Below are 25,167 nucleotides of genomic sequence, written 5' to 3' on the forward strand. Positions count from 1 at the left end.
TGATTGTATCCAAATGAGCTTCATGCCAGTTTAATGGTAAATGTTTTTTTAGTTGCAGTCACAAGTGTGTTGATGTAAGTGTATGTGTACTTACAGGTGGACCTAATTCCATTGATCCTCAGGAGTTTGAAGACGAGAGTGTTGACCAATTTAAGTTAATAAACAATTATCTTACTCGCTATCTCTCTATCTAGAGAATTGTTGCAGTGCTGCACTCCTCAAACAGTGTCGCTGTGCTGAGCAGACTAGGGGCCTTACAATATTTGGATGCACAGCAGCGGAGCAAGAATTTCTGCTGCACTGCCATGCGTCAAAATTAAAAGTGCAGGACTGCGCCGTATCTACAAAATACAGGGCAATCCTGTCCTTCTCCCCTGCGCTGTCAAACATACAGCAGCCGTGCACGTGCACTTGGTCATTTTGCAAGGGTGCACGCACTGAGGGGATTATTGCTTTTGTTCAGGAAGGTCCAACAAGGCCAGGTACAGTGGGTCACAGACCTGCTGCATTTTTTACAGTGCTACACCATTGAGGACAGAGGTCTTAGTTGTTGGATGACCCCACAACCATTCAGACTTACCACATGCCCACAGTATATGTCCTTGGCCATGATAGACACACTGAGGACATTCATGGGGTGGTGTTCATGCATATATTGCTCATGCCCACTCACGTACAGGAAAATGGGCATTACTGAATGGCATTCTTCTCACATTACCCCCTTGTGGCTAATGGGAACTGTCCACTTTGCCCTACACTTTGCCAAAACTAAAATAGAGTGGCATCTATCTACTAACACCTGTCAACAGGAGTTCACATGACATGCCTCTGTAGTTGACCATGCTCGCTCCAGCTCTCTCATTTTACTCATAGGACACACTGGTCTTGACAAGGAGACCGGCACTTTGCTCCATGATCCTCAACAGGTGTTTATTCTTCTCACGGATCATGCATCCTCACACTGCAGGGAAATGTAGATGCCATGGCCAACCTTTCTACACACAGCCTATGGGCCTGTGGTAATTTCTCTCCACCTTCAGCCTATCTGTTTGCCTGTCCGGTGAGCAGCTCTGTGCTCTTAGTGGTGGATTTTCAAGACTAGCATGCAACGCAGCTCATCCCCCAAAGAGGCTGCACTGCATTGCATCTCAGGGAGGCTGAGCATCATAACTAAATAGATTTTGCTGTCACCTCACCTTTCCCTAGCACCGGCAGTAATTTCAGCTGCAGGGCCCCACACACACACCTTAGCGCCATTGCACTAGGGCGTGTGCCTGAGTCTATTGTAGGTTTTGTACAGGAAGGGGAGCCTTCCTGTACAAACTAATCGACCTAAACAAGTTTCAACACTTTTCTCACTTTGTATGTGTGCTGCACAATGCAGCACGCATTCAAAGTCAGAAAAGAAAGGAGAAATAATATGTCTCCTGTTAGCGCCTCCTTTGAATTGAGTTCAACATTTTGCTCTAAAGCCTTTTTACAGTTGTTTGTGGATAGGGTTTTGCATCAAAAGGCATGGATGGTAGCATGGGCACGGCCGTGTACCACCCATGTAAGCCCCCTTGGCACTAAGTAATGTGCTGCTTTGCTTTACTTTCAGGGTACTTTCAAGGGCAATACACATTTTGCACTGGAATGTAAGTGGTTGTTAATATATTTTGTGTAGGTGAGTGTCACGTTTGTGAGACTAATCCAGTGCAAAATGTTTGAGAATTAACCCCTTAGAATTACCTCATTTGAGTGCATTTGCTGTTCACCATGCAGGCAGGGGCGGCCGGCATGGCTCAAGGGTGTGGAGGCGGATGCAGGTGAGGCATCAGGGGGGGTTCGCGGGCTGTATTGAAGGAAAAAAAATAATACCACTTACCTTGCCGCCGGGTCCCGCGTCTTCTCTCCTGGTCACCTGTGTCCGACTCCAGGTCGAAACAGGAAACAGGCAGCCACGTTCCTACCCCTAAGCCAATCACAAATATGCAATGCAGAGTTGTGATTGATCTGAGTGCCGTGACACGGCTCTCAGGTAGGTGCCAGAGGGGTGGACATGTTCTCCAAGCAGCCTGTAATGCAGCCTGCATGGAGAACAGGGAAGTGTGCATGACTGTTCTGGACGGGCTGAGAGGGCCAACCAAACAGTCATTGTGCACAGGAGTGTTCTACCACTCCTCCCCTGCCCTGCAGCCTCATCCTGCCACCTGACTTATGCTATCACAGCAGAACAAAATAAAATGATAATAACATTCTGTTATTATCATTTTATTTTTTCCTTTCTTTTGTTGCTGGCAGTAGGACGATGCTACTCCACCTTAGGGGAGGAGCCCCCACTGCATGCAGACATGTGTATTCCTATATGTAGAGCCCATTTCCAGGCTAGAAAATCTGTGTAGTAAATTTACAAAACGGATTATTGATCATCATTCATATCCAGCAATGTAGTTCAGGTTGCCACTGGTTTCGTATAGATTTGAAATGGTGGCTGCAGAGTTACATTGGCATACATCTCAGTAGCAGTAGTTTTGTGTAATCTACAATACCACGTAGCATGTATAGGTCAGGTTTAAATATTTGCCCTGTTCTTTAGACGTGTCAATATAAATATTGATTTCTGTGACCCTCCTGGATGTTAAAAAAAGGTAGTATACATTCATTTGTTCTGTATTGTGTAGATCATGTTAGCAACCGTATTGTGTACATGTTACCTCAAGCTAACATGGATGCTGCTGAAATAAGACAATTTAACAAAAGGAAGCACAGATATCAGCACATGCAGGATGTGAGCAAGCATTTCTGTAGGATGGTAGAGGATAGTGATCAGAGATGCTCACAGAAATAGTGAGGAGAAGAGAGTGTAGAAAATACTGGTCACACACCCCAACATGGAGTACATAGAAAAGGAGTTTCTAAATCCAGCACAAGTGGCACCAATGCATCCACTATGGTTGAGACACATGCCTTGTCATTGGGTATTGATCTATCATGAGCAATTGATCAACAAATGATACTGCAGAAAATATATAGGGAGATGAGACTCCTAAGAAGGGACATCAGACGGCTAACCAAGAGGAGATTTCTTTTAAGTTAGTAGTGTTATGTACTACCAATTAGTGTGTTTAGTTTGGAAATCCAATTTGGTTTTGTTCATACAATTGTATGATTATGTTGTTGTTGAATGCTTGTTTGGCTCTATATGTGGCAATCAGTCTTTCTACAGTTACTTAACAGATATTATAATGTCACTTTGTTGACAAATGCCTTGAATAAAGTTTAACCATTAGCATCAGACCAACTTTTTATTTGAGTTAAAATCTTGCGGCAACTATGAATATGTGTAATGACACCTGGTGATGTGTGTTTGGGTTCATATATGTATGAAGTTGGGACTCATCTCATGGCTTGGGTGCCCATCTTGGAGGGAAGGGATTCTGATCTCCAGCAGAGAGCCTGCTCCCTGACACACAAAAACTACAGCTGAGTAAGATACACTAGCCATTGTAAGAATGTTTTGCCTGTCCATAAAAGTTATCCTGCTACATGTGCTTAGGGATCAGCCTTGCCATTTGGTTTTTCAATGAGTAGAGTATTGTTGACTCATGGACCCTGATGCAGAAGCTACTGAACATGTGCAAATGTCTGCACCTTCAGGGAGTAAGTTATTGTGGAGCATGCCATGCCCTGATTTTTTCAATGTGGGGAAGGGAAAAAAATGAGTCAGTGCCTAGCAGATCACAAGTATCATTTGCACATGCACATAAAATCTGCAACTGTGTGGAACTTTAGGATGATACATTAGGCAACAGCTATCATGCACTCGGATCACTGGCAGATTATCAAACACACAAAGATCATGGAGATGATTTTCCGGCACATTGATAATGAGGACCAACTTATGAATGAGGTAAGTGAAATGTTAAAAATATGAATTTACTGTTATTAATTCCACATCCACATCCCTTCATGATATGTATGTCAAATAATGAATTCACAAGATTGGGAGTGGTGGCTCCCAAAAGGGAGTTAACCGCACATCAAAAACAATAATACATAACTGTTGAAACAAAAACTGTGTGAAGAAAGTCTAAAATCCAGCGAGGTACTATGTAGGCTTGGCCCCTTACTACGAGAAGGTGCTACTTGCACATTAACAAATTATTGTGCTACAAACATTACATACATTAGAACCGTTATACTGCACTCTTTATTTCGTAAGCCAAAAGACAAATAGATCTCAATTCTGATAACTGTATGGAATTGGTTGTCCACAGTGTTCCCAATCGAATACAAGTATCTCAAGTTGATAGTTGCTTTTTTCCTATGAACAAAAATAATTCTTAGAAGCTCCAAAAATGTTTTGTTTCCATTGTTGATTTGTTAAACTCAGCAAACATCAGCTGACACGTGTTTTGTCTTAATATCAAGACTTTTTCAAGGCAATTCATTAATCTTGTATTTTAAGGCATCCCTGGCCTTTAGATACAGCTATCCTGATGCATCATTTTCCATATTGGTGAGTCTTTTAAAAAAAAATATATATAAGTCGGTTTATCCAGAAAGAATAGTAAGTCTATTGCTGAATTCTTTGGTGTGTGATGTTAAGTCCATACATCCACGTCACATGTAGTTTAAGGCATGGTGCCACATAAGAGACCCTGATAAGCCTCCTCACCTGCCGGAGCTTGCACGCCGCGGTAAGGCTGTGCAAGATCAAAGCAATCACGCAATGCAGTGCAGCACTAAAGAGGCTCCACTGCGTTGCATGACAGGGATGGAGCAAGAGAGCGCCATAGCTTTAGAGATATGGCTCTCTCCTCCACTTTCACTAGCACCGGCGCTGATTTCAACTTTCTTGGGCCATGCACACACCTTAGCGCCATAGTGCTAAGGGGCGTGTATGAGTGTAGCATAGGTTTTGTACGGGAAGGGTGCCCTTACTGTAGAAAATACAGTGCCAAGACACATTTCAAGGTTTTCCCCACTTGGAATTTGTGCACACAGTGCAGCATGCATGCAAAGTCAAAAAAGCACAGAGCAATGAAAACGTTTCTACTGGTAGCGCCTCCTTTGAAGGGGCGTTAACGTTTGGCACAAAACCCTGGCTACAATTCTTTGTAGATACAGCTTTCAGTCAAAAGGGATTAGTGGCTGCATGGGAACACCCATGTACCACCGATGCAATGCTCCCTCCGTGCTAAGTAACACAAAGCAGTGCTTTGCACTATTGTGAGGGTGCTTTCCTGTGCAAAACAAGTTTTGGGCTGGAAAGTGAATTCCCCCTCCCCCAAAAAACAATTTGCACTGGTTGGAGTCACTTTTGTGACAGTAACACAGCACAACATTTTTTTAAATATCCAGCTACATTTGTACGGGTGAGATATTCTATCCCATGATGTAAGTTATTTCAATGTTCAATCTTAATACCGTGCACATTGAGTGCATTTCTGTGTACTGCTTATTTTTAAGACCATATTGATGTGGGAACTTTCCACCAGAATTGCAATGCAATAATACTGTTACTCTTCACATATCGGTTGCTCCTGTTATGTATTCAGAGGATGATGTCAACAAATCAGGCCACATTCACCCAAGTAAGCACAAACTGCGGACCAGAGAGAATGTTCTGCCACAATCATGGCCTACAGCATGTAGCCTTAAGCATATGTCCTTTAGCCATACCTGGACAACTTCAACCTTCCTCCAGAGGTGTCACTGCTTCTATGGGCAGGATTACATTCCTCATCTGTACTTTTATGCAATTTGCATATGATTTACTTCTGTATTTGGGGGAAACACGCAGCAGGTTCACTTGCTGTCAGAGAACATATGTGGTGTAATCATTATAGTTTTGTGCCTTTGAGATCAACACATTTGGTTTGCCATTGAAAAGGGATTAATTGGCCAAAGTCAGCCTTGTTAGTGTTCACTGATGTGACCTTAGTATTTATTCCTACCTGTGTGTATTGTAATATGAAGTCCAAATTGCAATTTTCCAAGCACTACTCTTGCACTGGCTCAGTTGGACATGTAGTTGCACTGGCTCAGTTGGACATGTAGTTGTAACTCATATATGATATAGATGGTTACTTTATAAAAATTCACAGCTCTCTGTAAGTGATCCTTACACTCCAATGGGTGATCCTCGTGAATGTCACCTCAGCACAGTGTATGAGTGTGCTACTGCCACTCTGTATTGAACAACTATACACCAACTTATTTACAGACATTCAGCTGTTTTAGGCGACACATTTACGCTCCTTACAGACTGTTGTAATAACATTCGATATCAGATGACCATCACTCTACTGGCATGCAACTGTACACCTCACCCCTCTATGGAGTTGTAGATTCTGAATATTTTCAGTTTATATGGAAGGAAGCCCATACATATTTGGTGACAATTGAGAAAATGTAAAGATAGTATGGTTTGCGTTGCTTGCTTAATGTTAAAATATTTTTAGGCCATTTACAGGAACAACTTATCCTGTGGGATCTTTGTATGCATCTAGTTCACCTCCATATTTGCCATTTTCCAGGCACAGTTATTTTTATTTACTATACATAGTGACATACGGATTGGGTGCATATGAAATTTGGGTTTTTCGTACGTATACATTGCCACCTACACTGAGTTTACTATGCAGTCTTGGTAGTGAATTGAACTAAGATAATACTTCCACACACCAAATAAAATGGGAATGCTTGCTTGAAGCAATTTGTGAGACAAGTTTTATATAATTGATTGTATTCCATCATGCGCTACATGGCCTTCTTTGAATATAGATATGTTCCCCATACACAGACAGATATGAGGTGAGCATACAGTCATCTCTTTGCCTAGATATGGTACAGTCTGAATTGACATTACACGTATATGCGACACATAAGTATGAGTTTGTTGATGAACAGCTAGTTCTCACTACTATAAGCAGTAAGATTACAATAATACAGTAATGAAGCCAGGTATGATCCAGGTATGATCTGCATTTGTACGTGGCAGAGTTAACACCCTATTGTTCTCAGAAACAAAAGTGGTCTTGTTAGAAAGGACGCGTCAGCATACCAATCGTTACTGGTCACTTGGTCCCTTAAAAATAACAGGAGCCAAACCGTACAATTATTTGGGCATTTGGTTGTGGGCAAAAGGGGGACCTAAAATGCATCTGAATCACATCAAAGATAAGGATGCACTAAATAATACCAGATTGTGCCAATTGAATGCCTCCCTCGAAAGCCCTTCTACAGCACCAATTCGAAAAGTACTCAGGGCAACATTACCATCGTCATCACTTATGGTAGTGAGGCTTTCCCGGGACTTTTTATCAAAACATGGAAAAATTACATCTAAAAGACTACAAAAGACTGTTTAGGCTGCCATATTGCACCAGGGGAACACTGGTGAGACTGGAATTTGGCCTAGAGGCCCTAAACATGACCAACATGGGCTCTATCATGAAATACTACCATAGATGTATTTCGGCGATGCCCGGCACCTAAAAGTTTATCCTTCAAAACATATTCCATACCAAAAATAGCCCCTGGAGAACATATTTATTGGCCTCAGCAGATATCCTCCAAAACTGAATTAAGTGTATTAAATTCTCCATTGATTTCTCTCTCGGCAGTGAAAAACATACGGAAGAAACAGACAAGATGCCATTCGAAAATTGCTGATTTGGGAATTATCAAGACTATCTCATTCTCACAAGCCCTGCTAGCCTCGTATGACAATGAACACCAGGTCGGCCTGAAGCCACAGCTATACCTTAGTTGTTCAATTGGGAAAGCTTGTGTCACTAAAATTTTGCCTGAGAAGATTATGACACTACAAATTAAAGACTTTAACCCAAACTGGTAGATCCTCTCCAATATAGTGAAGTGCAGGCTGTGTGGTTACAAACTTGAATCTTTCCCTCCCTTACTTTGCTGCTGCTTGTCGCTACTCTATCCCAGGAGGATGTTATTAAAGCCACTCTTTCTAATTAATGGCCTAAGGACCTGTAGTGGTGGCACAACCTGGATATTTACCACTATGGTCCCCTTGGATCTGACCTGAATTGACAAATACTTCAAGGCGGTACAGGATCAGCTTAAAACAACCCAATGAAGTGCAGCGATGATCGCCGATTAATAAAATGCACATGGCATTTGGTTTTACCACATGATCTTTATGCAATGACTGCTGACTGTAAAACACGATTTTATACTACAAGATCATGATGGACATATGGTACTCAAGTCCTATCAATCTCAATGCACTGCGCACTTTGACTTAATGGCAATTGATCCTCTATGAAGTACCTGCTGACTGCAAAATATGCATTTTATTTTCTCTGCTATCATAAGATTGTGATGGACAATGGTAATCAAACTGTACTAATTTCAGTACACTGTGCACTTTGACTCAATGGCAGTCAATTTTAAACAATCGTAATAATAATAAGATAATCAAAATTTAAATTATGCATGTCCATTGTGCTATATTGTCAAGGTTAAATTAATTACACAATAAACGTATTCCCTCTCTTGTCCTTAGAGGGGTTGTGATGTGAAACAATCTAAGATCCTCTACATTAACTGTCTGTCGTTAGATTGATATTGAGAGCTTTTTATCATTTAGTGAGACATTTCTCCTGCATACCTTTACTTTACTAATGAACATGCCTATGCATTATTAATGTTTAGAACTCATTACACAGACACACATTGTATTGTATGATATATTTAATTCATGTTTTGGAGTAGCATGTTTCTTCCACATGTTAGGGTGTATTTTACTACTTTACATGGCATATTTATGTAATATTCATTTATGTCAATATATGCTGACACTGATCACTTATTTATTTTCAAGGTACTTATATATCTGTGTAGTAATTGTACTTCTACTCCTTCATTTGAAATTCACTACATTTACTCATCATATTGTGATAAAACATAGGCAGACAACTTAATTGTTTATCATTATGTCATCTAATGATATGATTCATTGTGTTACAAAGATTGTCAGTAGAGGAAATTAATGTTTCTAATCATCAAACTATCTTCACATACAAAATCATGCAAGACGTATTGGAGTATATTTGTTCAGGGGTAGAAAGAATTAATTGCCACATCATTTCTATGCCTGGCACCCTCAACTGAATCAGATTCACTGTGCTCATGAGTAGTCATGACATCATCCACATCTTGGGTACATATGTTTTTTTCTGATTCTAGGGACCCCTTCAAAGCAATGTTATGTAATTTGCAGCACACAACAATCATTTTAAACACAATGTGGGGTTATGTAATGTACTACCTCCAGACAGATCAAGGCTTCTAAATCTAGATTTCAATATACCAAATGTACGCTCAATAATGCAACGTGTCTTATGATGAGCAACATTATATGTTTCTTCTGCTGGTGTTTTTGGGTTAGTAAATGGAGTCAACAACCAGGGTCCGAGAGCATATCCCATGCCACCTACCATGTACGAAATACACAAGTGGTACATGTGCAGTCCATGTGCAAATACATATCTATGTAGTTTTTATATTTTCATGTATGTATCATTTTTATTTCGTATGGATGAAATTTACTTACCAATCAATACGTCATCTCTATACATTCCACTTTCAAAGCGTTGGTTGATGATACTATGACAGAATATGTAGGAATCATGGGCACTCCCTGGATATTTTACTACAACATTGGTGAAACAGCGCTTGTGATCACATACAGCTTGTACATATATTGAATATGTATGCTTCCTGTTCCTATACAGGTGGGCTGTTTCTGCAGATGGAAGCAAGTTGACATGCATTCAGTCTATTGCACCAAGGACATGTGGAAATTGGCCAATTTGATAGAATCCCTGCTATACTTGTCTCTGCTGCTGTCCGGGTTTGGGAAATGTTAGGTGTTGTGGTTTTAGTTTCATTATACCTTCGAACACATGTGGTAGAAGTGAAGAGCGAGTGCCCTAAGACACACCAGCCACTGCTGCACATGTATTCTGAAAAGAGCCAGTAGCAAGCAGGTGTAGCACTGTCAGTACCTTCACATGTGGGGGTATGACATGAGATCTGGCAGTTGTTGCCACAAGGGATGGTCCAATCTGATGTAAGAGAGTGGTAATAATGTCCCTGTTTAAAGAAGAACCATGTCTTTGTGACCAATAGAATATACTATACTCCAGCAAAAATTGTGAAGTTTGTCCCAACCCCTGTGCCGAAATGTCATAGGTGTATGGCCCCTAAAGCTGATGACATCCAAGTTTTTTTTTTAGTGCCCGGCATTGGACTCGTTTTGGGGAGGGGTTGGGAATTTTCTCCACCGGATCTTTGACTTGAGCATAGCGGTAAACAGGTCTTTGGTCTTTTTTGCCGACGATTGTGTTTCAACAAAAGACCTGGTAGCGAGGGATAAAGGACTATTGTTATGTCTTATCCTGCTGTCCCGTAGGGAAATCTGTGCGAAGTGGAAAGATCCCAGCCCCCCAAGAACGGAAGAATGGCTTAATTCGGCATTGGCCCGCCTCGACCTTGCTGGTCACAGCAGATCCCGGATTAATCTCTAGCAACCCCTTATCAACATGGGCCAAGATCTAAGGTTTCTTAGGTAATCAACAGTGCAGGCATCAGGTCCTATGATTACACTTTAACTCCAGTGAAAGGAGTTGGTTGGTAGACCTAAGAAATCGCAGTTGGCCGGAGGGAGCCCAGAGACGTGACAATGGCTGTAACACTCTGTTGTATGCTTATAGGTGAGATGAGGACAAAAAAATAAAAAATAAAATAAAATAATGTCCCTGGTGAACCTAAATCATTTTATTATCTCTCCTTCACTCATGTGGATGAGTGATATTCTCTACTTGTAGATTATTTCCTTTCTCTGTGTTTTCCCTTTCGCCAAGGCAAGTATCCGCTGATGGTGACTGACAATAACAATCTTCAAGGTTGTCACAGCCAGTAGATATTTGCTGTGCTTCTGCTGATAGATCTCCCAATAAATGGCTCTAGCTCTTTTTGCGCCTGTTTTGTACCAGTGCTATTTTTTTCTGCGCTAATCTTTTTTGCACTGCTTCATGTAACTTTGTGTGACTCTTGTAAATATCTGGGCCTACAGGGTTTTGGAGCTTTTTGCGTAGGTAACGCCCTACCACACCCACTCTGCATACATTACATTGACTGGTGCAGAGAGAAGCAAAACCATTTCTGGGTCACGCTAACTTTAAAATATGGCGCAAATAATTACTTGTGCCTATCCTAAAATGTGTACTAGGTTTTGCGCCGTTTTGCATCACGCCGGCGCAAACTCTTTGGAAATCTGCCTCAAGGTGTTTTACTACGCAAAAGACACAAAGAAACTCAGGGGGAGATTTTCATATGTTTTGCACTGATTTAGAGACACAAAATTACGCAAACTAGCACAATTTTTTTCCCTATTTTCTTTCTAGCGCAAAACTTGTTTTGCACTTGAAAGTACCCTGTAAGTAGCGCAAAGCACTGATTTGCATTACGTTGCACCAGGGGGGCGTTACATGGGTGGTACATAGGGTGTTTCCATGCAACCACCCATGTCTTTTGACGCAACACCATATTTACAAAGATTTGTAGACATGGTTTTGCACCAAAAGTTAACAATCCCTTCAAAGGAGGCACTAACTGGAGAAATGAATTCATTTCTCTGTGCTTTTCCCACTTTCCATGCGTGCTGCACTGCGCAGCACACATGCAAAGTAGGAAAAGCTTTGCATCGTGCCTAGCATAGTATTTTGGAAGGGTGACCTGCATGACTTTTTTTTTTAATCTCCCTGTCAGTGCTTTGTGTATGACAACTTTGGTGTAATGCCATCCAAAAGTTTTTTTTACCTATAGCTCCTACCAAATATTCCTGTGTGAGTTAGAATGAAGAAACCACATTTTGGCACCCCACCCTTGTAACTCTGCTCCCTTTCACCCATTTACACAAATCTTCCAAGAAACAAACCAACTTAAAATATATCTGTTTCAAGTTAATGACAATTTGTCAAACAGTTTCAAAATTCTAAGCAACATATCATTTGCTTTTCCTTTACTTTAAACTTTCTAACTAAAACCATGGAGGTGATATTGGTTCCTTGGTGTGGCATGCAATCATTCATAGTAATGCTGATGACTTTGACAGGGAAGCAGGTGGCAGACAACACTCATGAAAATAAACACATATCTTTCTCTGTCTTTCCACACCTGTGACCGTGATAAATTAATGAGGCCCACTGTCCTGGTCTGCGTTTGGAGAACCCTAATTGGTAATTTCAGTGTTGGCTGTTTCCTGTGAACATTTCCGAATAATTAGCAAGCTTACTCTGCCAGTAGTTTTATTGGGATGTGATGTATGAGGGAAATTGTGTGGTTGTGCCAATATCTGTCCATTTCTTTAACCCCTTGTGTGCTCGTGACGGAGCCTCGGATGAGCTGTGCTGGTGACGGGACGGTTCCGTCACGGCCCTCTCGCCGCGCCAGCGCGGCGCGAATTCTGCACCTGCGCGGCTCATTCTATTAGGCGGGCGGGCCCGTGACGGAACCGTTCCATCACAAGCACAGCCCACCAGCGGCTCGTGACAGAGCGGTTCCGTCATGAGCACGAGAGCGCCGCGCCGCCCCCCCCCCCACCCCCTTAGCACTGCCGGCGGAATAGCCGCCGCAGTGAAGTGGTTAAGGAACCCAGTTTCAATTGTTGTAATCCAAATATTTTTAGATTTTTGTGATCACATTAAATCTCACCTATGTAATGGCTATCTGTGAGTCCATATCTAATTGAGTACCTATTTATTTGACAATACTATCTTGTCAACTGTTCTATTAGAGATGAGAATACTTTCCCTATGTTTACTTTTCTTCACGCTGATTTTGAAGTTCACTCAGATGTGATGCCTGAATAAGGGCTTCAGAGTATATTAGAAATTGTCTATCCATTTGCACATCACATCGGTAAGAGATGTGAGCCCTAACACAATTCGGGGGTGGACATGGGGCCTCTTTTTCTTCTTAAATAAAGATGACACGTATTTATTGGGCCTAGTGGTGCGTGTGATCTGATAGCTCCTTCCTTTTAATATGGACCGGCAAAAAAATGTAAATCACCCAAGCTTCAATGTTTTCTCCAATTGTGCTGAGCCCTGTCGACACGTCGATATACTTGATATCTAGATGCAAGTGTTTACGTTATTTTTTATGTATTAATGTATACATTTGTTTTGACTGATACCGTACAACTTTATTAAATTTGAAAGGTGTGTGTCATTTTTAATGGGGCTAAAGAATTTGATATTCAATTATATAGGATCATTTTTTGTAAATATTTATTTTATCTGGGGTTACGAAAGATGCCTAATTTATAGTCAGTCACCTAACTTGCTACCTGGGCCTCTCTTTGGTTTGTGAAATGGTTTAATGGATGTGACCATATGAATATGACCCCCTTGTGAAATATCCAGTGGCATTCCACTTTTTTTCACTAGGCCTAGGAGGAACTATTACTCTTAATCAGCCATGTGATTGATTTTTTTTCTTCACTCTTTCAGTACAGCCTGCAGACTTCTTATTTATCATAGAAGCTCCCTTCTGCACTATGTTGCAAAATGGCAGTCACAGTCTGCATGACTCGCAGGTGGGGCGCCAGGGGGTCGTTGCGCGGGGGTGGGTTTAATTAAAAAAAAAATATATATATATATATATATATATATATACCTTACCTTCGTGGCCCCCTCCGGTGTAGTCCTGTGTACTCTCTTCCACACAGGAAGCAGCCAAACAGGCAGCCTCCCTCCCCTCCCCTAAGCCAATCACAATGCTGCCAGGGCAGCGTTGTGATTGGCTCGAATGCCGAGTGCACAGGTGTCTATGGGGAGGCAGTTTTCATCTTTCAGGCTGCAACATGGAGAAAAATGAGAGTGTGCATGACTGGTTTGGTCGGACTTGGGGCCGACCAAAAAGTCAGCGCCCACAACAGTGGGCAAGCCACTCTTCACCTGCCTGGAGCAGGACCAACCATCCAAACCTTTCTGCTTTCTCGCACTGCGAGAAGCAGAAACATAAAATGGTATTAATAATACCATTTTAGGTTTCTGCTTCTCACACTGTGAGAAAGCAGTGGGGCGACGCTCCTCCGCCCACATGGAGGAGCCGCCTCTGCAAAATGGATACACTTTAGTGTTCAAGGACCTATGAACAAAGGATAGATATCTCTTTCTACAAACCATGGTGTCTCCTATGGCCCGTTTGGATTGGGAGAAGTCACATGAAAGAGTTTATTGACCTGTAGCCAACTGCTACCCTGGTATATTGAAGCCATTTTGTTGTTAGCTTTAGGTTAAATACACCATTAGAGACAAGACTTTCCCCAAATAACACTGAACTGGGTGCCACTGCTTGCTCAGTGTTAAGGCATCGTGAACTTTTTACAGAATTATGAAATAAGAAGTCTGTTCTCCCTTGAACAAGTGTGCCTATTGGCTTGAATATGACTACTAAAGTGGAATGAGCCTATACCATAGCACATATATCCCATATACAGGCACACATACACACTAAATTAAATTGTAGAAAATGCATGCAACGAAAAAGTTCACATGTGAATGACTGACACCACAACAGTTTTGTTTGGAGAAAACTATGTTGAATGTTTATTTGATACAGTAATCGGTTAAATTACCAGCCAGTGACAATTGTGACCTTTAGCTACCTGTCTGCCTGATTAGCCAAGGAGGATCAGGAATATACACATCTGGTCCTGAACCTTTGGGGGTTCACCCCAATTCTAGACCCCATAGTCCAGAAAAAGACCTCACATGCAGAGGTGGAGCATTGACAGGCAACCCCCCCTCCCCCAGTTGCTCAGGATTACTATTGCCTTTGAGTAAACATTACAGTTTTTTCACTGCCTTCATATTAAAGTCTATATATGGCTGTTTTAATTAGGGGTACGTTTCTAACCATGGTTCCATGTGTTTATAATCTTTTAGAGTTGTTCCTCGAGGTGTTTGTTAATAGCTCTTCGCGGTTGAGTCTTATCATCCTTGTAAATGGTTCTAAAGATGGCAGAATAAATATTTCTATGGCGAGTAGATTGAAGTCAAGATTGTTTATGGGATCTAACTTCGATTTGTCTAAAATTAACTATTTCAGGGTATCATCAACTATTTTACTACACTCACATATATCATTTATCATGGATGAAATTTGTGATGTGGTAACCAATTTAAAGCTAAGTTCCAAACGAAGTATAGTATGTAGTTTTAAGGACTTTAAGTTGAAAAAAAGTGCTTAGGTATTTCAAATTTAAATGGCTTTATGTTCTTGCATGTGTTTGTCTCCAAATACCAATGATGCATATAAGAGAACAGAAAGGAGGTTTGCATTCAGAGGTGTCATCGCCGGGCCAGGTGCTCTACCATCACAGACATAGACAATTGCTAAACATTTAGTGATAGTGCTTGATTTTTGGTATAACTTCATCCGGTGAATTACCTTATAAAGGCGTCTATGATTTTTTTCCAGGTATTAATATGTGTTTACTCGGTCTATGTGTTGTTGTCCTACCTTCCTTTCAAGCCATTTTTCTTTCTTAGTGAAGATCTTTATTTTAGTTTTTGCAACATTTGCTGTTAGACCCATCGCAGGGTTAAATGCACTCATTCTCTTTTTTTATGTTTGAAAGCTTTATTAGAGTAAAATCAGATATTACAATAAGGTGACATCAGTAAAATATAAGAGAAAGGCTAAAGGTTGGGATAAACTAAACATAAGTAGCCAATATCACAATAAAAGGCAAAGCATTTTGAATTATTTTACGGGGAGGAGGGGGGAAGGGGAGGGAGGGAAATAAAAGCATGTTAATATCATAAAGAATGAATAAAAATAGAAAACACAATGAATGTCAGTCAGAAAGTACAGTAAAATACACAATATTTCAGCAATTACTTGAAATAAGAATGTTTAGCAAAAAGGAAAACTTGAATAAAGCTAAAAAATCACATTAGTGAAATTGAAAAATATTATAAACTACAGGCAAGAGTACATGTGTTCAAGGGGGTTTGAAATTATCCGAGGAGAGTGGAGAGTATGTCTTTTTGGCAGATTGATCTAAATATAAAGTGAGAGGTAACCAGTAAAGTTCAACATTTCGGGAAGGTTTGCAGGAGGAGGCAAAAGCAACATCAAGTCTATGTGAGTGACATACTAGATTCCACCAACAACTTAGAGACAAAGTGTTCAAGGATTTCCAGTTAGAAACAATGTGCTGCAGTGCAAGGGCCAGCATAAGATCAAAGAGACCGTGAGAATATGGAGGGAGTGCCAGATTGTCTGAAAGGCTACCTAGAAAAACAAAAGAGGTGGAAAAATGAATAGAGATGTTGAAAATACGGGAGAGACGAGAGCATATCTGAGTCCAAAAAATGCGAACTGAGGGACAGAGGAAGAAAAGGTGTAGAAGATCTGCATTGGGAGCATTACAGGTCCAACAATTAGGTACAGAATTGGATTGAAAGCGAGAAATAGAAAGAGGAGAAAGGTAGAGTCTGTGATAAAAGAAAAATAGGGACTGAGTAAGAGAGGCAGTGCGGGAAATCTTCAAAGATCTGGCCCATATTTTGTCCGAAAGAGAAGTTGACCATGAGGAACCCAAGTCCTTCTCCCAAGATAATTCCAATTTCGATTTGAGACGATCCGGGTCGGGGGCTGAGAAATACCGATAAATAAGGGAAGCTTTAGGAACAGTAGAGAGGACGGTAAGTAGAGAGGGAGACGAGGCTGGTAAACCTTCAGAAGGAAGAGAATAATAACAATCTAGAATGGTTTCCATAAGAATGAAGAATTTCTTTGCAAAAGAAGGAGGACAATGGAATTGAGATTGGAATTTAGGAAACGAGCAGGGGGATGAGCCATCAAAAAGATGACGTACCCAGATGATACCTTTCGCTCTCCATGAGGGCCATGCAATAGGTCCGTTATGTATTAATATGAGTGAATTGTACCAGATAGGTAATAATAAGAAGGATTCCTGAGAGACCGAGGTAGAGGAAACTAAAGGCCGCAAAAGAGAAGAAGTATGTTTGAATAAAAGGGGGTTAAGACATGGGGCTTTAGAAGTGAAACGGATTACCTCTTGTAAAGAGTAAGGAAGCAATAATTGCTGTTCGACAGAAAGCCAGAGGGGAGAGAAAGGGGAGATTTCCTGTGATAACCAGCGGGAAGCTTGTCGAAGTGAGAAGGACTTGTGGTAGAGACGAAAGTCTGGAAAGTTGGTTCCACCATTAAGTTTAGATTTACGAAGGTGTAAGAGAGATATACAAGCCTTTTTCTGTTTCCAGAGAAATTTGGACAAAACAGAATCAATGCGGCGGAAATAGAAAGTTGGGATACGGATTGGAAGCATGGATAATAAGTAGATCAAAATCGGGGCAATCATCATCCTGATGGAATCAAGACGACCCCACCAAGAAAGAAATAGAGGATTCCAAGAAGAGAGTAGTGAGTCTATTCTAGAAATGACCGCGTTCATGTTAAGTTGAATAGAAGAGGAAATAGAATTAGAAAAACGAACACCAAGATATTTAATTTTCTTAGAGTTCCAAGCAAAGCCGGTGGACGTGAAGAAGTGGGGAAGGCAACATTTGGTTAAAGGAAGAATTTCTGTTTTATCAGAATTTATTTTATAACCTGAAACCAAAGAGAATTTTTCAAATTCACTTAATAAAGAGGGAACAGAGGTGACCGGGTCTGAAATAAATAAAAGGATATCGTCAGCATATGCAGATAATTTAAGATGTTCGTCACCATACGGGAATCCAGAAATGGAGGGATTATTACGTATGGAAGTGAGGAATGGCTCAAGCGCCAAAATAAATAAAAGAGGTGACAAAGGACAGCCCTGACGAACTCCACGTTGAAGCGTGAATGGGGAAGTGAGGTGACCATTGACGAGAACGGAGGCCTTGGGCATAGAATATATCAAAGAAATATAAGAGATAAATTTAGGACTGAAGCCATGCCATTTTAAGGAAGCTATGAGAAAGGACCAGTCAACCCGATCAAAGGCTTTCTCAGCATCGACTGAAATGGCTGCAATGGGAATTGATAGTGAGGGGGCTTTACTTAAAACATTAAGGAAGAGTCTGGAGTTATCCGAAGTAAGGCGGCCCTTAACAAAACCACATTGCTCTTTCCCGATGAGATGTGGTAGGAGTGGGTCGAGGCGAAGAGCTAATAATTTTGCAAAAATCTTATAGTCCACATTAACTAAAGATATAGGTCGATAATTTTTACAAAACTTAGGGTCTCTACCTTCTTTAGGGATAAGGCATATGGTAGCGTCCTGAAATGAGCCTTGGGCCAATCCAGTAGAACAAAAAGACTGAAAAAGAGATATAAGTTTAGGTAAGAGGAGATCCGAAAAATGTAGGTAAAATTCAACTGGAAAGCCGTCAGGTCCTGGAGTCTTGCCTTTAGTGAGGGAGGATAAAGCAGTGGACAACTCAGAAATAGTGAGATCAGTATCAACGGCCGAAAAATTAAGGTGGGAGGTATCTGGTTGAGGTAGGTTATCAAAATAAGATTGAATAAGCTCTGGGGTGGGGGGGGTTCTCAGGAGTATATAAAGATTTATAAAAAGAGTGAAATTGTTCTAAAATTTCTGCATCTGTATGAAGAAGAGTATTAGCGGGGGAATAGATAGAATCAATATTAGTTCGTTCTTTACACGATTTTAGATAATTAGCCAATAATTTACCTGACTTATTGCGACCACCATAGTATCGTGCGCTGCTCCGGAGGAGAAAAGAGGAGGCTGAATCCGTAGTAAGTTTGTTAAAAGCAATCTTAGCCTTAAGAAGTTCAGGAGACATATGCTTAGGAGAGGAAGTATAGAATTGATGTTCCAGCGATTTAATGTGTGCAAGGGTAACTTTACGCTTTTGAAGGAACTTTTTCTTCTTTTTAGAGACAAAATCAATAATAAAACCCCGGGCTGTGGCTTTGAAGGAATCCCAAAGAATATAAGGAGGGGTATCAGGTGTAGAGTTAAGTTGGAAAAATTCAGATGCGAAAGAGCGAAAAGAGGAGGAAAAAAGAGGATCAGTAAGAAGAGAAGGGTTAAAACGCCAACGAGAAGATTTAGGGGTAGGAGGAAGAAGGTCAAATACAGTAATAATAGGAGCATGGTCAGAGATAACAATAGGCTCAATAGAAGAGGATAGAAGGTGTTGAGATAGAGATGAAGATAGAAAAATGTATTCCAAACGAGAGAAAGAAGCATGAGGAGGAGAGAAAAAGGAAAAGTCCAAAACATCTGGGTGAGTGAGTCTCCATGAGTCCACAAGATGCATCTGAGTGATAGTGTCAAGGAATTGCTTATGTGGTTTGTGAGGAGAAAAACGAACAGAAGATCTACGATCTAAAAAGGGGTCAATGATCTGATTACAGTCTCCACCTAACAGGAAGGAATCATCCTTATATTGAACACATTTTGCTGTAATGGAGGGCCAGAAAGAGGAGTCAAAACATGTAGGACCGTAAACATTGAACACAGTAATTGGGATAGCATTAATGAGTAGTTTAGCCAAAATCCAACGTCCCTCATCATCTTTTTCTTCTAGTAATACTTTACACTGAAGGCGTTTATGAATCAAAATAGCAACCCCGTTCTTTTTTTGAGAAGCAGGAGAGAATAAAACAGTTCCAACCCACAATCGCTTTAGTTTTAGGGATTCAATATCTGAGAGGTGGGTTTCTTGAATAAGAACAATATCTGGATTGTAAGAGGATAGGTGTGAGAATACTCTTTGCCTTTTGATAGGGTGATTAAATCCTTTCACATTCCATGAAACAGCTTTGAAGGTGAAAGAGTAGTAAACTGATCAAAATTGAAAAATGTAAAAACATACTGTACATTTAATAATTCAAACTTTAGAAAGGTAATAACCATAAAGATCATCAAAAAGATAGAAGTAAGGATAGGTAGAGGATGAAAAAGAAAAGGGGAAAAGGGAGAAGGGTAGGGAAAGGGAAAGATCAGCAAAAGAAGGAGAAGGAAGAAAAGAGAAGAGGCATAGGAGACAGTACAAATCCAAAGGGATGACTGTAATGAACATACCTGGAAGGGGAAGTACACACAGGGGGAAGGTGGGGAAATGGTGATGCGTTACAAGACGGATGCACCAGGATCAGGAGCAAACCCACACCGAGACCTCACAAAAAGGAACAAAGGATGAAACAAGATGGTGAAGGGAACGTCCGATACACATATCCGTCTGGGGAAAAGAAAAGGAGAAATTGTTAACATATGGAACATGCTACATTAAATATAGATCCAGAATTTAGAAAGAGAAAGTAAGTATATATAAGATATGCAAAAAAGAAGAGAAATGAAGAAAGAAGATAAGCAAGATGAGAAAATTAAGATGAAGATAAAGAGTATAGAGAAGTACATGAAATTAGAGAGACGCTAGTAGAAAACAGGACATGGAGACAACAAAAACCAGACTTCAGCCACTGTTCGGAGTAGAGGAGGAGGCTCCGTCCCTTCTTCACTCTGCAAAAAGAGAAAATTTCGTAGTTCACCAGGATCTTGAAATGACCAAGTCTTATTCCGGTAGGTGACTCTGAGAGTACAAGGGTGAAACAGGCCATATCTTGCTCCTAGAGATCATAGAGAGGGACGCATAGCTAGAAATTCTTTACGTCTGGAGGCAGTAACATTAGAGACATCTTGAGATAAATAAACTCGTTGACCTTGCCAAGTCACTTGTTTTTTGTTCCTCGCTGCTGAAAGAATCAAAAGGAGGTCTGTGTACTTCAAAAATAGGATGATGACTCCACGAGGCTTAGAAGAAGAATCTGTTCTTGCGCCTAATCTATGAGCCCTCTGTATACTAATGGATGTAGAGGGGGGCAAGTCCAAAAGTTTCGGCAGAAAAGTGGTAAAGAAAGACACTGGATTGTCACCCTCAAGATTTTCCGGCAAATTGTAAATACGGAGGTTGTTCCTCCTATTGCGATTTTCCAAATCCTCTGTATGCTTTTGTAGAGAGAGGACAGTCTTTTCTAATGCAACAATACGTTGCGTGTTGGATTGAAGCTCAGGGATATGTTGTTCAACAGTAGAAAGTCGGGCATCCATGGTCTCCCACTTGTCCTTCAAAAGCTGCATATCCGTACTTGTTTTTTCAATAAAGGGACGCATTGCTCGCAGTTCCTCCAAAATTTGATCAGTAGGAGAGGTTGAAGGGTTATCTTCTGGTGTAGGAGAGTTTTGTTTAAGGCGTTTGCCCGATGTAGCAGGTGGAGAGGGCTTACTGGCAGATGTATGAGCCAAAGATGTTTTTTGAGAAGACATTTTTGTAGAGCAATTCGATTTATGTGTACCAGATGAAGAACCCACCGAAGTATTCACCGAGGGTGTAAAGACAAATTGAGGTTTACGTAGTCTCACCATAGAAATCTCTTCTTGTGCCAATAATTAATCTCAATTCCCTGAGAGGTATATAAAGGTGCCTTTAAAATGTTCCAGAAAAACATTGGAATGTAAGGTAAGTGAAGCACCATAAAGTACAAGACGTTCAGAAGCAGAGGAGAAAATGAAGCTATCTCCTGAAGAAACGCTTGTAATTTGTAGAAGAGAGCGTCAGGGAATTAGAGTAAGAATATACTGGCGGCTGAAAGATAGAGGGTGGCTAAAATGGGAGCAAATAGAAGTGCGTCATGAAGTAGCTGAGGCGTAGGGGAAATGTCCAGAAAAGTCCCAAAAAATTAGCAAAACGCCATGAGGAGGAGCATTAGGAGAGGCGCAGAGACTTGGAGACGTTCAGAAATAAAAAGCAGGTCTCAGAGGTGAAGCGCTATGTCAATGCGTTTGAGCAATTCCTCCTCAATGCAGAAAAAAAAGAAGAGAAACGTAGCAGAAATTCTCCACATAATAAATTTGCTCACCCCTAAAGTCGGCGCTGCCAGGGTCGTTGGTGTCCAGTGACACGTGTGTGGTGGCGAAGTGCGACGGTAGAAGGTCCGTGAGTTGAGGGAGCCTCAAAATGGCGGCTCCGTGAGGGGCTGCAGAAACATCGCGTAGACGGGCGAGAAACGGCACCCCAAGAGCCGCAAAGCCGCTCCGCTCACTCCACTGAAGTTCCGCCAGCCGAATTCAGTAGCGGGGCTCAAGGACGTTCCCGTTCACATCGGGAAATATGCTGTGAGGCTTGACGATGTGGCGGAGCTCCGCACCTAGCCGGCCATCTTGCGCGGCACCCAAGCCACGCCCCAAATGCACTCATTCTCAATACCTGTCTTTGCAGGCTGGATGGTGTTTGCAGGAACATTGCCAGGTTATCTGCGTATGCTAGATGGCTAACAATTTGGTTGCCTAATTTAGGAGGGAGGGGTCTGATGAGTTTCTATAATTCAGCAGATCCGAGACGAACAAGTGGAAAAGAAGTGGTACCAGCACATTCCTTGTTTGACACCATCTTATGTATACAACCTGGGGGAGGGTCCAATTATTTCTCGAGAATTCACCTACACTTCTTTATACAATGCTATCATAAGATGTAAAAAAGCTTGACCTAGTCTCTTACTTGATCGTTTCTCCCATCGCCGATTATGGTTAACCTTGTCAAATGTTGTACTTTAATCAATGTAGCATTATGTAGTGCTTTATTCGCCAACAAGGTAAGAGTTAAAATGCTGTTGATCATGGAGCATCCTGGTCCAAATCCTGTTTGATTAGGTGACAGGAGGTTGCTGTCATTGACCCATTTATGTTTATTAAAGAGGCATTCGGCAAAGAATTTGCCTTTTGTATCAAGTAATGCGATAAGACAAAAACAATCTGGGATCAGTTTTAGGTCTCTTTTTATTTATGGGGTGGATTATGGAGCCCTTCCATGATGATTCAAACTCTCTCGAATTAAGTGCTTGACTGAATAGGAGCATTAAAAATGATACTCCATAAAATTAGATCTAGTTTTATGAGGGATATGGTAAGCCACTTGGCCCTATTGCATGTGAGGATCTGCTTGTTTTAATCAAGGTGCAAATGTATTCTTAAGGTATATTGATGCTTTTGTTCTTATAGGTCGTCAACAAAAATGAGCTTAAACTGGAATTTATGCTTCTTTTATTGTTCAGGTTGAAAAAAATTGGGATTTCTATAGATTAAGGTCCCATGCCTTGTCAGCGATCAATTATGTGTAATGGTTGTTCCTATTGCCTCATCACAAATTAACCAAGCCTTTTTTTTTGTTGAGTTGTTTTAATTCATTCTAAAGTTGCACTGTATTTATATTTCAGTTGTTGGGTCTGCCAATCGCGATATGTCTACCAATTGTCTAGTAATATGTGTCTCAGTGATGTCTGAAAATGTCATTTTGCCGCTGTTAAAGGTCGGTAGATTTTACTGATATAATGATTATTGGGTGCAGAACTGTGTTTCCGCCATGCCTGACAGTTATGAAATCGAAGACCAATTTCAATAACAATTCTCAACCCGAGTTTAAGTTCTGTGCAGAAATTGCTTTTCCTACTAGTTCTAATAAAGTCTTGATCTTTTAGTTGTACCAGTTGAACACCATACTTTAAATACGTTTTCTTTTTAAATACTCCAATAAATAAAAATTGAGGAAATAGAGAAAAACATACTTTGTAAAGGATACATTGTCCAACCAACACACATTACAACATTCAAACTAAAGAATTTCCTAATAAATGGCCAGAAATGTTTTAAAAAATTGAAATATACTATGCAAACTATTTCATTTGGTGGAGACAAGACAAAAGCTCAGAGCTCCTAAACAGAATGAATATTAAATTTGATGAATGAAGGTCTTAAAACATGCGCCTTGCCCTTTGAAGTTCCGGACCCACAAAAAGCATTTGATTAGGATCCTGAATTTGTAAAAAGCACAATTCACAGATTCTCTCCCCTTTAGGAGTGTTTTCACAAATACCCGCCACTTCTCTCAGGGGCAACAGGTTGGTTCTCAAGAGTAGTATCAACCTTCTAATCCTATGTGGGAGATTCCATGAAAGATAGGGCTGGGGTCTACTCCCCATGGCACTCACACAAATCACCTCATTGCAGGCTTTAGATTGACTTAAGGCTGTGTCTCCTACCGTACTTATCGTGCTTGCAGGCTTCTTTAGGAATTACTTCAATACATCTTTGGCATGGGTGAATCACAATTTAAACTAAGCCCAAATGAGTCATTTGCGTAAGCAAATGATCTGAAGAAAGCTGATTTATCTTTTAGTTTAACAAAAATTTTATTCTCAAGGCGGCCTTAAGGGTGCCCTCATTCCTCCAAAAGAGGGAGTTCCCCCACCTCAGGACCTCTGCCAAGGATGAAGTATATAAAGAGACTAGATGGACATCCAACCGTAGAACATGTGGGGCAGCCAAAGAGTTTAAATTACAAATTTGGAGGAACAAATGGCCTTCAGCCTTATCAAAAGTGAGCCAATAGTTCCGATCCAATACTTCTGCAGAGTATGTTAATGAAGGGGGAAATTTAACCTTAAATACAGACAGAACATGATTACAATGGCGTCTCCCACAGGTTTTATAAATCCATTTAACGCTCCAGCCTGGGTGGCAGCCTTACCAACTCACCTTTTGATATGCTCTGAGTCTCACCCGTTTTTGAGAAAACCTTCCCCAGATACAGATGCAAGTTGACCGATTCAAGTTCTTCATGCCCCAACAACCATTTATACCCTTTCTTTATTCTGAGACCTTTCTTGCAGAAGACTAAAATTTTGCTTTTTGCAATATTGATATTAAGAAAATGGTCCTTCCATATTTGGTCAGGGCATCCAGATGACGTTGCAATCCAATAGGAGTTCAATCGAAAATTACAACGTCATCTGCATATAGTAGAGAACCAATAGACATTGTACCAATTCTAGGGGTATCCCCCCTCACTGAGTTTTATTTGCCAGGGAGGTCATATATATAAAAGGAAAACAAAAAATGGCCAACAGGCAACCCTGCTTAAGCCCGTTATAGGTCTTAATCCCACAGGATAACCCCCGTAAGCCTCCCATCATCACTTGACACCAAGTGTTTGTATGTTATTCTATTATAAGGCCCAGGAGGTGGTATGGCATACCAAGATAGGAGATCTTTCTCCACAACGTCTGGCGATCCACTTTATCAAACGCCAT

Source organism: Lissotriton vulgaris, chromosome 10 (assembly GCF_964263255.1).
Source record: "Lissotriton vulgaris chromosome 10, aLisVul1.2, whole genome shotgun sequence".
NCBI classification, from domain to species: Eukaryota; Metazoa; Chordata; class Amphibia; order Caudata; family Salamandridae; genus Lissotriton; species Lissotriton vulgaris.